The sequence below is a fragment of the Colobus angolensis genome, unplaced genomic scaffold (genome assembly GCF_000951035.1).
Source record: "Colobus angolensis palliatus isolate OR3802 unplaced genomic scaffold, Cang.pa_1.0 Scaffold95, whole genome shotgun sequence".
NCBI classification, from domain to species: Eukaryota; Metazoa; Chordata; class Mammalia; order Primates; family Cercopithecidae; genus Colobus; species Colobus angolensis.
Window position 1 is genome coordinate 809,458 of NW_012123487.1, and position 14,808 is coordinate 824,265.

Consider the following 14,808-nt stretch of genomic DNA (forward strand, 5'->3'; position numbering starts at 1 on the left):
TTGGCTCATTTAATGTTCCCAGCACCTCTCTGAGAAAGACACTCTTAGTATTCCCATCTTAGAGATAAGAAACTGAGACACTGATAGAATGAGTGATTTGCCCAAGGGGTCAAGCCTGGCAAGTGCTGGACCAGGATTTAAACCCAGGCAGACCAATCCACGGGCTGAGCATGAGCCACCACCACGCTAAAATGGCACAAAAATAAAAGAACTGCTTCCTACCAAGGAGATCACACTCTAATATAGAAAAGTGAAAGACACATTAGGAGATCAAAGAAAGCACACAAGCAACTGCTTGACAATCCTGCTTCACAGAATAAGTGTGGTACGTCCATAATGTGGCGCTGCTGAGGAGAGAGGACCTGGCTCCCACTTCCAAGCTAGATCCAAAGTCCTTGGTGTTAGCTCTCAGAATGGTCTGCCTGCTCCCCGCATCCCCTCCTCTCTCATCTACTCCCTTTGTCTTGCACACATTTGTATTGCCCTCTGTCTGCGTGGCTCACCAGCTCCCTGCAGCACAATCCCCCAGCTCCTTGCCAGGTCACAGTCTTCCCAAGAGGCTCAAATCTCACATTTCCCAAGTCCTAAAAAATTCAGCCACCCAGCAAGCTCCCTCCCTCTTTGGAGGTCTTCCAATAACTGTCAGGTGCCCCACTCTTTCTCTGAACATGTTTCCAGTCTTGTGCAATTAGTTAACCCATAGGCTGTTCACGGGTAGCTAAGCTTACCGTAGCTAAGATATTCAAGTGCTTAACATAGGCTCAGCTCTGCACACACACAGCCCTATGCTCCAGTTACACTTAGTTTCTTCTCACCCTCCAAGAACACACTAAGTATCATTACAATAATTGTATAATTATAAGACGAAGAATTTCTGTTTGTGTCAAAGAAGACTTTTTGGGTAAAGTATAACATTCCAAGCAAAATGAGTTTAAGCCAAAAAATTTAAAAGGAAAGGTATTGACTCAAGTAACTGAAACATTCCCTGAAAAGCCTTGAGGGTGAACTGGTGCAGCTGAATCCGAATGCCCCCTTAGGATCCTTCCTGCCAACCCTCCCACTAGCCAGGTGCTCAGGGTATCATACAAGATGGCCCCTGCTGCTTCAAACTCATGTCCCACTAATCTACCAAATCCAGTACACAGAAGCGTCCTCTTCCTAGTTCCAACAGCCTAGGGTCAGGCACTGTCTCTGAACCAATCACTGCTGCCTAGAAATTCAACAGTCTCATTGGCCAAGATGGGGTCATATACCCACCGTTGGGCCCCATAAGGAGGGGCAGAGGGAGCAGCCCCACCAATGTGGACTGACAGTGGGAGAGGTGTTTCCCCAAAGGGTATTCTATTCTGAGTGCTGTTACCAGAAAAAGGATGAATGAACACCAAACGGGCAGACACCACATCTACAACAACCAAAACTCATATCCACTAAATCAATCCATTTGGTGAGTGCTTCCTATACACCAGGATTAGGTTAACAGTTTCTACGACTGAAGATTACATAAGATATATGTAAAGCACTTGGCCCAGGCTGGGTACATAGTAGTTGCTTGGTAAATGGCAGCTACTGGAGACTAGGCAGCTTCTATTATTATCTCCATTTCACAGAAGGGGAAACTTGGCTAAAAGAGATTAAGTCATTTGTCTCAGGCCACACAGCTTTGAGAGGTAGAAATGTGAGCGTTCAAAGCCTACTGATGTCTACTTCCGTCCCCAGCTTACCTGGGAAACCAATCAAGACCCAGCTCAGACAGAGTACAAAAGATCCTTCCCCTGAATCTTGTGCATCCCTCTGTTACAGCACCAAAGCCCCATATTGCAGCACTTTATTTTTTCCATTCTACGATGTATTGTATTTTTCACATTTCAAAGTTTCTGACATGAAGGCTCAACATTCATTTTGTATAAAGTAGTAATGTTTCTTTTATCCCCAAAATCTCCTTTTAAATTACCACTGCATCTTACAATTAATCCATCTTTTTTTGTTGTTGTTGTTTTGTTTTGTTTTTTGAGACAGAGTCTCACTCTGTCCCCCAGGCTGGAGTACAGTGGCGCAATCTCAGCTCACTCCAACTTCCACCTCCCGGGTTCAAGCAATTCTCCTGCCTCGGCCCCCCCAGTAACTGGGATTACAGGTACCCACCACCACGCCTTGCTAATTTTTGTATTTTTACTAAAGACAGAATTTCACCATGTTGGCCAGGCTGGTCTCGAACTCCTGACCTCAAGTGATCTGCCTGCCTTGGCTTCCCAAACTGCTGGGATTATACGCATGAGCCACCATGCCTGGCCTCAATCCATCTTATAATCAAGGAAATGTGGCATATGTTTCTAGGTCTAAAATACAAGCTCCTTGAGAAGAAGCTTATTCATTTTGTGACCTAAACACTTAGCTCAAAGTCTTTCATTGTGTGTTGATTAATGCAAGGAGTGTTATTCAAAGAGATATGTCTTTAACATTCATTCATTCAACGAATATTTATTGAGCACCTATTACGTGACAAGCCAGGACATAGAGATGTAATGTCAAACAAAACTGGCGAGATACCTGCTCATAATATCTTTGTTGTGTCTTAATAGGGATAGACATGACTCAGCGGTAAGGGGAGAGCTGTGCCCCAAAGCTAGCAACCTATGTGCTATGAGCTAAGACGAGAAGCCAGAAGGTTGCAGAAGATGAGGGTAGTTAAATGTAAGTTGACAAAGGTCTTCAAACACATGCTGCGGAGTTTAGATTAAAGGCAGGAGGCAAATGGGAGCTCCTGCCGATTTCTGAATGGACGAGTGACAAAATCAAAATAGCACTCGGAGAAAATTAGCTTAGCTGTTGGTTATAGAATGTACCAGGAGGGGTGAGGCTGCAGGTGAAAACACTCTCTAGGAAGGAGGCTGCTCCAGAAATCAGCATGTGAGGAGATCGGAGCCTGGACTCCGCGGGAGGCTTGGCTGTGTCATTGGCTGGAGAAGGTCAGATCCCAGAGATAGAATTGTGAGCCCATTCTGAAAGGAACAGTCCAAGAGAGGAAGCAGTCAAAAGTGACTCCAAGGTTGAAGGCTTGGGAGGCCAGGATGCCCCTGATGACCACGGACACAGGAGATGCCAGGATGCTTAGGAAGACAGATTTTACGTGCCCTTGGGAGACCCAGGCAAAGAGAGAGGGTAAAGGTCAGAGCCAGGGAGGAAGAGTGAATATGAACCACATCTACTAAATCAAGGGTGCCAGAGATGGACCTACCTGTCCAGAAAGCAGAGAGAAATGCTTTTCCCTTCTGGGTCCAGGAAGGCAGCTCCATAACCCCCTTCTGACTCCAGAGAGGAATAAGAATAAACTCACTGCTTAGATCTCTGTCATAAATTGAGTTGACAATTAGGCAGAAGACTCAGGCTAGGAAACAGCTAATTGACATAACCTTGAGTCATTGCAGAAGCAAGATAATCAGTGAAGATTCATTAAGCAGGAAAATAAAAGGCACACAGCCTAAGGTCAGACAGAGTTCAAAAGTTCAGCCTCCAAATCTACATGGAAGTTTATTGTCCTCCTATTGTTGCATTCTCAGAAACTCTCATTAAGGGTCTTCAGTGCTCACTTGAATCTTTGGTCATACTCTACTGCATTTTATAGGGGAAGGAGGTTAGGCCACAGAAGTATTTTTGATTACAGTGACTCTTGGGACACACGCCTTCCAAATGTTAAAGAGGATTCAGGAGGAGATGAACTTAAAGGACTTCTACAATGCCTGGTGCATAGTAAGTGTTCAATAAATGTTGGGTCCTGAAGATGTGTTTGGCTCTGTTAGGGCCTGTAAGAGGAAAAAGAAAAGCACAAATACTGATATGTGCACTGAAAGATACATATGAAATTAACAAACCTTGCCTTAAAGAGCCACGGTGCTCCTTAGAACAGAAAAAAAGAAGACCCACGTCTCTTCTCTTCTACATTTGTGATGGTGACCGGGCCCTTCCTGTAAAATGTGTAATGCTACTACTAACAGGAATTGGCATCTTCCAAGGTTATTTACCTTCCAGCTTCCTGGCATTTGAGGCCAGACGGAGCTGACTGCCCTTCTGTCTCTCTTTTGGTGGTGCAGGCAGAGGCAAATACAATGGGGCGTCTCTTATCAGACTTCCTCTGAGTGTTAGGGTACTGAAAAAAAGGGGGCTCATTAAGAGGAGAGGCACTGAACCCTGGTGTGTTGCTGGTGGGAGTGTAAAATGGTGCAGCAGCTGTGGAAAACAGCACCGCAGCGCCTCAAAAAATTAAACATAGAATTACCATGTAATCGAGCTATTCCAATTCTGGGTATATACTCAAAATCATTAAAAGCAGAGACTCAAACAGATATTTGTACACCTATGTTCCCGGGAGCATGATTCACAATAGCCAAAAAGCGGGAACAATCTAAATGTCCAATAACAGATGAGTGGATAAACAAAATGTGCTATAGACACATAATGAAATACTCTTCCGTCTTCAGAAGGAAGGAAATTCTGGCAAAGACTACCACGTGCACGAGCCCTGAAGACGCTGTGAGATAAGCCAGTTGCAAAAGGATAAATACCGTATGATTCCACTTACACGAGGTACCTAGAGTGGTCAAATTCATGGAAACAAAAGTAAGGGGGGCTGAGAAGGGGAGATCGGGGAGTAATTAACGAGTATGGAGTTTCAGCTTGGGAAGATGAAAACGTTCCGGAGATAGATGGTGCTGATTGCACAGCAACATGAATGTGCTTAATGCCACTGAACTGTACACTTAAAAGTGGTTAAAATGACAACTTTTATGTTATGTGTATTTTACCATATTTAAAAAGGTGTTTTTAAGAAAGGAGTAGAGAGGCATTTATGAGAGTCAAAATCTTGTGTCTGGCTAATAATGAGAGTAGAGATGGGAGGAAAAGCTGCCCTCTCTCCTGGATCTCAGCTTTGCAACAATTTCAGAGTCAATGCCAACCTTCTAGGTTTTTTACTCCAACCTCTGCCGAGTTGATTAGTTACCTCTGTGCACGTTCCTCCCCAAGGTGGCCGCCGGCCCCTACTGGAACACTGCCTGGGTCAGGACGCTCCTCCGCCCCCGGGCTGCCATTAACTTTCAAACCCTCTCCTGGGTGACAGTTCTTCATAGCGGTTCCCTTTTCTTTCCCACACTGCTTAACCTTCCCTTAATCAGATTCCTGGGAGGAAACTAATTAGTCCAACCCCCCTCTGCTGTTTCCCCACAAAAAACTGAGACTCCAGCCGTTTTATAGGGGATGTGACTAGACCAGTGGGCACCTGTTTTTCTTTACACTGTCTTAAAGCGGGACGCCTGGGGAGCTTCTGCTTTAGGCGGACTGCACAAGCTGTGAGAAGGGCGAAGTGTGGGAATTTGCCTCTGGCTTGTGGGTCAGCAGCAGTGTGGGTGCCAGTTTGGGGAATGCCCTCAACTCTCCCCTTAGATGGCTCTTGGAGAAGACCTGCAGGGTACACAGAACATTCCTGGAACACCAGCCTGCCCGCAGCCACTGAGAGTGACAGCACCAGGAGCCCAGCCAAGACAAAAACAAAAACACTTGGCTGTGGAAAGCTCCCTGAGTCTCCAGCTGCCTTGATCAGACCCCCAAAGAGAAAAACAACAAAGATGGAGCCGGTGCAAAGGCAGAGGCACCCACTGCCCACAGTGACACACCCTCCACCTGATACCAGGACACTAGCCAGTTCCCCTGTCCCCCTGCAAGCGAAGCCAGCAGATCAGGCTCACACCTTCACGGATCAGGACAGGCCAGCGCCCCCCACCCCACTAGCACCAGACACAGACAGCCAGGGTTAGAACAACCAGGCTGCTTTCACACAGCTCCAACCTGGAAGGTCACAGCACTTTGAAGAACCTTTGGTTTTGGGGTGGGGAAGATGACCCCGCTTTGCCATAATTAAAAACCTAGCACCTCCAGGTGTTAGCTTTTGTTCCTACTCTATGCCTCAGGAGGATTTGAATGGTCAGATTAGCATAGGCCAGACCTTGAAGAGACCCCCTACAGCAACTACTCCCACCCATTTGTTTTGTCTGTGAGGCCCAGAAAGGAGGTTCCCAGACCAGCTAGTGAGGGGCAGAGCAGGACTGAGTCCAGGCCTGGCTGGGTGGGTTACCTACTCAGTCTGTGTAACTCATCTACAAACACCCCTAACCACTCTTTTCTCTTTTTTTTTTTTTTGAGAGTCTCACTCTGTCACCCAGGCTGAGGTGCAGTAGTGCAATCTCAGCTCACAAGCAACCTCTACCTCCTGGCTTCAAGATATTCTCCTGTCTCAGACTTTCTAATAGCTGGGATTATAGGCGTCAGCCACCACGGCCGGCTAATTTTTTATTTTTAGTAGGGGGGTGGGGTTTCACCATGTTGGCTAGGCTGGTCTCGAACTCCTGACCTCAGGTGATCCACCCGCCTTGGCCTCCCAAAGTACTGGGATTACGGGTGTGAGCCACCACACCTGGCCCCTAACCACTCTTGAAAATCCCATCACATCTGTTACTTCTTTAAGGACAAAGGCTGAGAATTAACCTTGTTCCCTATTCCCCCGAAGTGTCTGACCCAGTGCTGAATGTGTGGTCGGAGCTTGGCAAATTCTTTCCAAATAAAGGAATTCCCACAACAGCCCCACGAAGGACTTGAGGCAAGGATTAGGGTCCCCACTTACAGAAGAGGAGGGCAAAGCCCAGAGAAGATCCCCCAGACTCAGCCAGGGCATGAGGGGTCGGGTGAGTTTTGAGATCGATAGAGCCTGTGACAACATGACAGTAGATAATAAGCATATACCCTCATGCACTCTCATGGGCTCTGGCATCATGTTTAGAGTCGGGCTAAGGTCCTTTGCAATCTGGTAACCTATGGCTTAACCTTATACCCAAACCTCTCTTCCTGCTTCTTGTCTGTGCACATCCTCTTCCCATCAGACCATCCACAGCTCCAGCTCAACAGTTTTCCCAGCTAGTGTTCCTCCTCCGTTTTCCATGGAGTGCAGGAAGCAAGGCAGAATTCCTCATCTCTGCCTTAGTGTCCAGTTCACTTTCCATCTTCCCAAGTATTGTTGGTGCCCCTTCAAACAAGAAAGGACAGGTAGTCATGTTTATAGGTGGCATTCAAGAAGCAATAAGTTGGTTTATACATGGTTGTCCAGATGGCCACATTCTGTTGATAGCTCTGACATGGAACTATCTTTCACAGCAACAATAACATTCCCAAAAAGTATCGGCCAGAAAACAGCTAGCCTGATGGCCACAGATGGCCTCAGCACAGAAGCAAATTCATGTGTCTAATTCTTTGGGGAACTGGGCTTTAACAAGGCAGATTTTCCTCTTCATCTTTACTTACATTTTCATTCCGACAGATACCTCCATTGTACTAATCTCTTTCCTCTCTAAAAGTCTATGGACCTCAGAAGAGATATTTGCTTTATCCTTTCTCCTGCCTGCCTGGAGGCTGGTGAGCCCCCCATCTTGATTTGTCTTTAACACCCTCTTTGGTCCCTATAAACTAGGGTGGGACCTTTTTACTATCAAGAGCCACTGTCCCATGGACAAGATCAAAAGCCACACATGCACAGTCACGTACAACTGACTTTATTGCTTGGCTTGTTTTGGAGAAAACAGAAAATTTGCAACTTGCTCCATTTTTAAATTACGACTAGAGAGCATGAAGCTTTATTTTCAGTAAATAGAGCCCACCTGTAGCAACTATATAAGCTAGGGTGGCATATATTTTGTTTTCTAATTTGACTTTCTCTTTATTTATTCCCTCCATTCCAATTTCTGCAGCTATTTATATTATTCCATATCATATATTTGTGTGTATATCTCAAATCATTTTATAAAGTCAATATGTAAAAAAAATTTAATTTATGTCACAAATAAGAACATACCGTGTTGTTTTATATATATATACATATATATATGAATGTATATATGACTAATGAAAGGAAAAAGAAGGTGGGGAGGGAGAGGATGGGTGCGAAGGAAAGATGGAAAAACAGTGAAAGAGTGAAGAGGGAAAGAAAAGAAAGGTCGTTATGGTAGAAACCAAGACTTATTCACCGGCTCCTCCTGACAGCTAACGCAGGAGTGCACACATGGACACACAAACGTGCACAAACACATGTACACACATACACACTTACATCTTCCCATTGGGTAAAATTCTCCCCCCTGCCAGCTGGTTCTCTGCACCTAACAATAAGAATTGCTGCTAATTATCGAAGGCCTGCTATGTGACAGGTGCTATGCATTTATGATTTACAGTCTTCCCCACAACTCTATGAAGTGGGAATTTTACCCAGGAAGAAACTGGGCTCAGAGACATCACTAACCGCTAATATTACATTGTAGTGGATGTGAGCTGTTTCTGTCAGTCCAGGATCCATTTCCTTGTCTTGGGTAACAAAATTTCACTTTTCCTTCGGGGAAAGTGGCCACTCGGCATAATCTATCCCACAGCCACCAAGACTGGTTTGGGGGCAAATACGTGATTCCACCCAGGCCGGTGAAATTCAACTCTGAGAATTTAATTCAAGCTATTCAGAAAGAAGATTTCCTCCCACGGGGACTGAAAATGAAGTAACATAGGAGGGGGCGCTAAGGGTAGGGAGACAGACAGAGACTCAAGGAGAGGCAAGAAAGGCTTCACAAGTCCGTGGACTTCTTGGACACAGCAATGCCTGCTCTTCCCAGTTTGGGGAGCCAAGAAATCCCTCTCCCCTTTGAATTTTTTTTCAAACCAGTTTGAATTCTGTCACTTGCAACCCAGCAGGTCCCAAATAATATTCCTGTGTGTGAGCAGCAGATTCAGACCACAGCCACCTTCCCCTAAGTGCGTGCACTCCCTCTCCCCCAGCATTGCTGCCCCAGAGCATGGAGGGCCAGGCAAGTCCACCAACCTGCTCCATCCCCTCACCTGGGAAATCCATGCTCCTGGTTACTGCCTCCCTCTGCTCCAGTATCTGCCAGTGCCCATCTCTTCCCTGGAAAATGCTGTCTCAGAGCAAAACAAAGAGTCCTTGAGCAAGGGCCTGGCACAGCTAGGTTGTGAAGTTGACACCCTGATGGGGCATCTGAGGCATTTAAACGCACATGTCCTTGTGTTCATTGATTATAGCAGAAAGGGCAGGAATGCTGAAAAGATCAACTTTTCTCAAAGAAATTGAAACCAAGACAAGAGTTAGATCAAGCTCAGGGGCCAGGGCTCCCCATCACTGGCATAGAGATTTCTAAACAGGAGAAAAGTTAGTGTTAATTCATTCCCAATACTGTGGCCCAGTTTAAAACAGAGACACAACCCTAAACCTGAGATCTAAGATATAGTGGGAGCTTATAAATCATCTGATCCAACATTGCCCAGAACCAGAACCCTCCCACAATGTCCCTGACCTGAGCAGTGAGCATCAGCCTTGGTATGATTTCGCAGTGATAGGAGAATCACTACCTAATAAGGCAGCCCATTCCATCACTGAGCAGTTCTGATTATCAGCGAATTCTTTCTCAAGTGATAAAAATAAGAATGATTAATGTAGAAGAAAAGGTGGAAGAGAGAAAAAAGGAGCCCACAAAATCAGAGTATGGAAGTAATTCTGGGTTTAGAATCAGAGTGGAAGAGAGAAAAGTTTGATGGGTTGAGGAATATAGAGAATATCAGAGATGGGGAAATGTTTAAGTCTTACTGTACATGAAAAAATATAGTTACTTCCCTTGATATTCTTTCCAGAGATACCAGTATAATTTTCATTTAATTTAGTTGCTTTTGGTTGCTGGACTGTGTTCCTTGGAGTGCAATTCTTTGCCAAGGTTGGACCACATGAGGCCCAGTTTGGGGTTGAGTTATATTAATTTCAAATCTACTTCCTTGTAAATCTCACCCAGGTTATAAGGAAGGGATGTAGGGATAAGATATAGAACCAACCATGGAGTACAGGATAGAGACTTAGTCACAAAACAGCTAGAAATGAAGTTACCACAAGCAGAGCCTGTGATCAGAGGGGGACTAGATGGAAGAATGGCCAGTTTGATGGTGAACCACCTGAGCTAATTAAATTGCATAAGGACACCATTGGTCCCAGCAACTACAGGCTGAATCAAGTACGAGAAGAGGCAAGCTGTGGAGATGGGGACACATCAGGTCATCAGAATGTGGATCTGTCAGAGTCATTCATTGCAAGCAACAGAAGCTGACTCTGGTGGATTAAGCAAAAGGAGTTTATTAAAAGGGTATTGGACAGCTTACAAGCTCCTTGGGTAGGTTAGAGAAATAGCTCTAGTCTAGTCTAAGCTTTCAGAAATGACATTTAACACCATGCACAATGATACAGGATTTGCCTGGTTTAAAAAATAATAATAAAAAAATAAAATAAAATAAAAAGCCTGTGCCTCCCACTCTGATACCACCAAGTCCTGAGTGCATATATGACTGTGACAGACCATCCCCTGCCTGGGTGAAAGCCACCCACGTCTGCTCTGCAAGTTTGACATGCAGCCACTGCCATCCTCAACAGGCAGATGTCTTTACTGCCACCTTCCCCAGACCAATGGAATCCACACTGAGCCTGTGTTCTCACAGTGCTCATGTCTGAGCCAAAGTCTACCTCTGTGGCCTCTAACGGGTGGAACTGAGGTCACCTGCCTGTGCTCTGGTTGCGAAGGAAGCAGGAAAATTACTTTTCAGGTTTCTGTCTCGAGGAAATGGGGCTCTGCACTAGTTTGTTTGACCTTTTGTTATAAAGTATCACAGACTGGGTGGCTTAAACCACAGAAATTTATTTTCTCACAGTTCTGGAGGCTAGATGTGCCAGATCAAGGTAGGGCTGGTTTCTTCTGAGACATCTCTCCTTGACTTGGAGACATCATCTCCCTATGTTTTCACAAAGTATGATGGTGAATTTTATGTGTCAACTTGACTAGATCAACAAGTGCCCAGATATTTGGTTAAACGTTATTCTGGGTGTGTCTATGAGAGTGTTTCTGGAAGAGATTGACATTTGAATAGAATTAAGATTTGAACTCAGTAAAGCAGATTGTCTTCCCAGTTTGAGTGAGCATTATGCAACCCCATGAGGGCCTGAATAGAACAAAAGGCAGGGGAAGGGAGAATTTACCCCTTCTGTGTGACTGTTGAGCTAGGACATTGGTCTTCTCCTATCCTTGGACTGAGACTTATTCCATCAGCTTTCCTGGTTCTCAGGCCTTCAGACTTAGATTGAACCATACCACTGGCTTTCCTGGGTCTGCAGCTTGTAGACAGCAGATCCTGGGACTTCTCAGCCTCCACAATCCTGTGACCAATTCCTCATTCATATATATATATATATATATGTATGTGTGTGTGTGAATTACTAGAAATCGAAAATAAAATATTAGTGCACAGCAGCTTGATAACAACAACAAACAAACACAATATTTTATTATTTCAGTTCACTCCAGAGTTTTTCAAATTAATGTGGCATAGTCTAGTTTGAATCTTACCATTGGTTTAACTAAATCCTTTTGGCTTTCTGCATATCCAGCCTTAGACTATTTTTCCCACTGTTCTGTATTTAATTCTGCCCATTTAATAGTAAAGCAGTAACTTGCATTTGAATCTAGCTTTTAATGTATAAATTCCTTTTGCATTATCACCTACTATTACCTTCACAGCACTATGAAACTTTGTACCAGTATTTATCAAGTGTCTACTATGCCTGTACATGTTAATATGCTCATACACTCATTGTCACAGCAGTGCTGCAGAACAGGTATTAATTTACCATTTTACAGATGAGAGAACTGAAGCCCAGAGAAATTGAATGACCTGCCCAAGGTCACATGGCTAGTATTTGACAGAACCAAGCCTCAAAGCAAGGCTTTCTGCCTACAAATGCAAAGTTCTCTTCAATGTACCTGGCTACCTTCTGCAAGGCAAGACCAGCAGGGATATACCAATAACACTGACACTTTCAGGAATCTTAGAGGTCCTCTACTCCAGCTTCCCCATTCTATAGACAAAGAGGCTGAGACCAGCAGGAGCAAGTCACCTCCTGAAGGCCACACAGCCAGTCGGTGGCGAACTGGGATGAGAGTCCAGGTCTGCTATTGTCCTGATCTGACATACATGAGTAAGTTTCATGACTGTTAAGGGATTTGGAGACCAGAGCCTGAGAGTTAGCCAGGACAAAAACCCACCTTGGCCTCCTCCTCATCCTGCCTCAACTGCCTCCTTCATTTCTTGGTCAGCACTTTAACTTCTGGACACAGATAAAATGCTGAATGTCACAACCTGGAGCACAGGGCAATCAATTGCCCATGGAGTGACATTTGATACATGGAAAATAGGAGGAAGAAAGAGGTTGGCCATTAAACTCCTCACCCTTTATTTCTTCTGTGGACAACTCTGAGATGTAGTTTCTCCTCAATACGTGGTTTCTGTTTCCAGTCTTTCCACAAAAAGTCCCATTACCAAGCAAACACACCTGCTGAGTGATCTGCCGCATCTGTGTTTTGTTGAGGTTCATTGAGAAGCAATGAGCAGTGTAATCATGCTTTGCACACTGGCGTTTCACATATTTCCATGCCTCAGTTCTTTTTTTCCTCATCCTCACAGCCCTAAGCCTGAACCTCCCCAATAGTGTCAGCACTTTAGCTTTTACTTGCCTCAGGCTCTTCTTTCAGAGAACTCTAGGCTAAGATAACCATTGTCATGATTCCCAACTTTAATCCTTATGCTACCACTTTCCAACACTAAATGTTGCCTTTTCACCTCTTAAAAAAAAAAAAAAGTAAGTGCTTATTTCTCCCTGGGCCTGAAACCCAATTCTTTAGCCTCGCTCTTGACTGCTTCCCAGGAGAGCTGATATCATTCCTCTCAGGGACTCAGCCTCCTCCCACAATGGTCTGCATTCATAAATCTTCAGTGGCAGTTATGAAGTCTTCTTTCTTGACTTGTTTGACATTATAATTCCTTGTCCCCAAACTCCATGAATATCTATATTAAGATCCTCTTAACTTCAGGAACTATTCATCATCTTTTCCTTTTCTTTTCTCCTCACTTTCTCTTTTATTCCTCCCAATCTCTCTTACTCACTCCCTTACTCAAGTAACTTGCCCATCATAGACTCAAGGCTTTCTCTCATGCCATTTTATTTCTTTTTTCCTAAGCCTGCTAAGCTCCCCTCTCCAGCTTTTCAAACATTTAATTGAAATTTCAGCTTTCTAAAATGCATTCCCTAAAATATATTAATATAGAAAAAATGTATGGCTACCTCCACTGCTCAATTTTAGGGTTAATAGGGTATGATGCTATACATATAACCCACACCTGGTACACCTGATACTCCCACAGCTCCCCAGATATACCTGTCAGAGTACTTATCACAGAATATTAGAATTGATAAAGTATCTATCTTCAAGTAAACCGTGGGCACCTTGAGTTTAAGGAGGCTGTCTTTAGTATTTTAGTTTTTCTAATATGTAGCACATAATAATAACTTTTTATTGTTCATTGAGTAAATTAATGAATGAATAGAAATATTTACCTATATGATCAATTGCTGCTGCATCAAGTTCCAAGAAATCCATTCAGATTTGTTGGTTCTCTGGAATAGTTTTGTACATCAAATACAGATTAAAAGACGTGAGATACCAATCAGGAATTTGAAAAGCTATTATCTCCCAATGGAAAATGGGAAATAAAAGTCATAGGCAATGCATCAAAATAGAAACATACATGGCTAGTAAGCATGGAAAGATGCTCAGCTTCACTAGGAACCAGAGGAGGGTAAATTAAAATGAGATATGGGGCCGGGCACGTTGGCTCACATCTGTAATCCCAGCACTTCAGGAGGCCAAGGCAGGCAGATCACTTGAGGTCAGGAGTTTCAGACCAGCCTAACCAATATGTGGCAAAAACACGTCTCTACCAAAAATACAAAACTTAGCCAGGTGTGGTGGCAATGTGCCTGTAATCCTAGCTACTTGGGAGGCTGAGGCATGCGAACTTGCTTGAACCCAAGAGGTGGAGGTTGCAGTGAGCCAAGATTGCACCACTTCACTCCAGCCTGGGCAATATAGTGAGACTCTGTCCCCAAAAAATAAAACAAAATAAGATTTTTTTTTACTCATCAGATGGGCAGAAATTAATAAGAGGAAAAATATTCAATGCTGACAAGAGTGTAGGCAAAAAGCTCTCTCATGTATCCTTGGTGGAGCATAAATTGGCACAGACTTTTGAAAGGGCAATTGGGCCATATATCAAATTTTAAAATACATGTACATTCCTTTTGATGGAGCAATTCCAGTTTTCAGAACTTATTCTACTGAGAGACCAGCAAAGATATCTATACAAGGGTGATTATTAGAACATGGTTTATCATAACAAAAATAGGAAATATTTTAAATATTTGTTAATAGAACACAATGAATTATGAATATTTGTATTATAAAATATTAAATAAGAGATTCAAAAGATAAGTTAGAGCTTTTCTCATAGAATGCCTGCCTAGAGATGTTGTTGGGAGAGAGAGAGAAGAAGGTCACAGAATAACACGTATAGAATGATCCCATTTATGTGAGCAGAAACAGCCTATGTGTGTATGTGTATGAATGCACAGCAACCAACAAGATCTAGAGAACAGGGAAAGGAACTGGACATAAGGGGAAGTGGTCACATGGGTTAAACTCTTTTCATTGTGTGTGTGTGTGTTTTGTTGTTGTTTTGTTTTGTTTTTTGATGGAGTCTCACTCTGTCGCCCAGGCTGGAGTGCAGTGGCATGATCTGGGTTCACTGCAAGCTCCGCCTCCTGGGTTCATGCCATTCTTCTGC

At 43.9% G+C, this 14,808-nt stretch overlaps 1 long non-coding RNA gene across 1 annotated transcript; it reads right to left on the bottom strand.

Moving 5' to 3' along the window:
- Positions 1–2,003: 2,003 nt before the first annotated feature.
- On the bottom strand, positions 2,004–5,776 carry LOC105504679. The gene is made up of 2 exons (XR_001000645.1): positions 2,318–5,776; positions 2,004–2,118 (listed from the first exon to the last, which is right to left on the bottom strand). It is a non-coding gene; the product is annotated as an uncharacterized LOC105504679 (long non-coding RNA).
- Between the last annotated feature and the right edge of the window lie 9,032 nt (positions 5,777–14,808).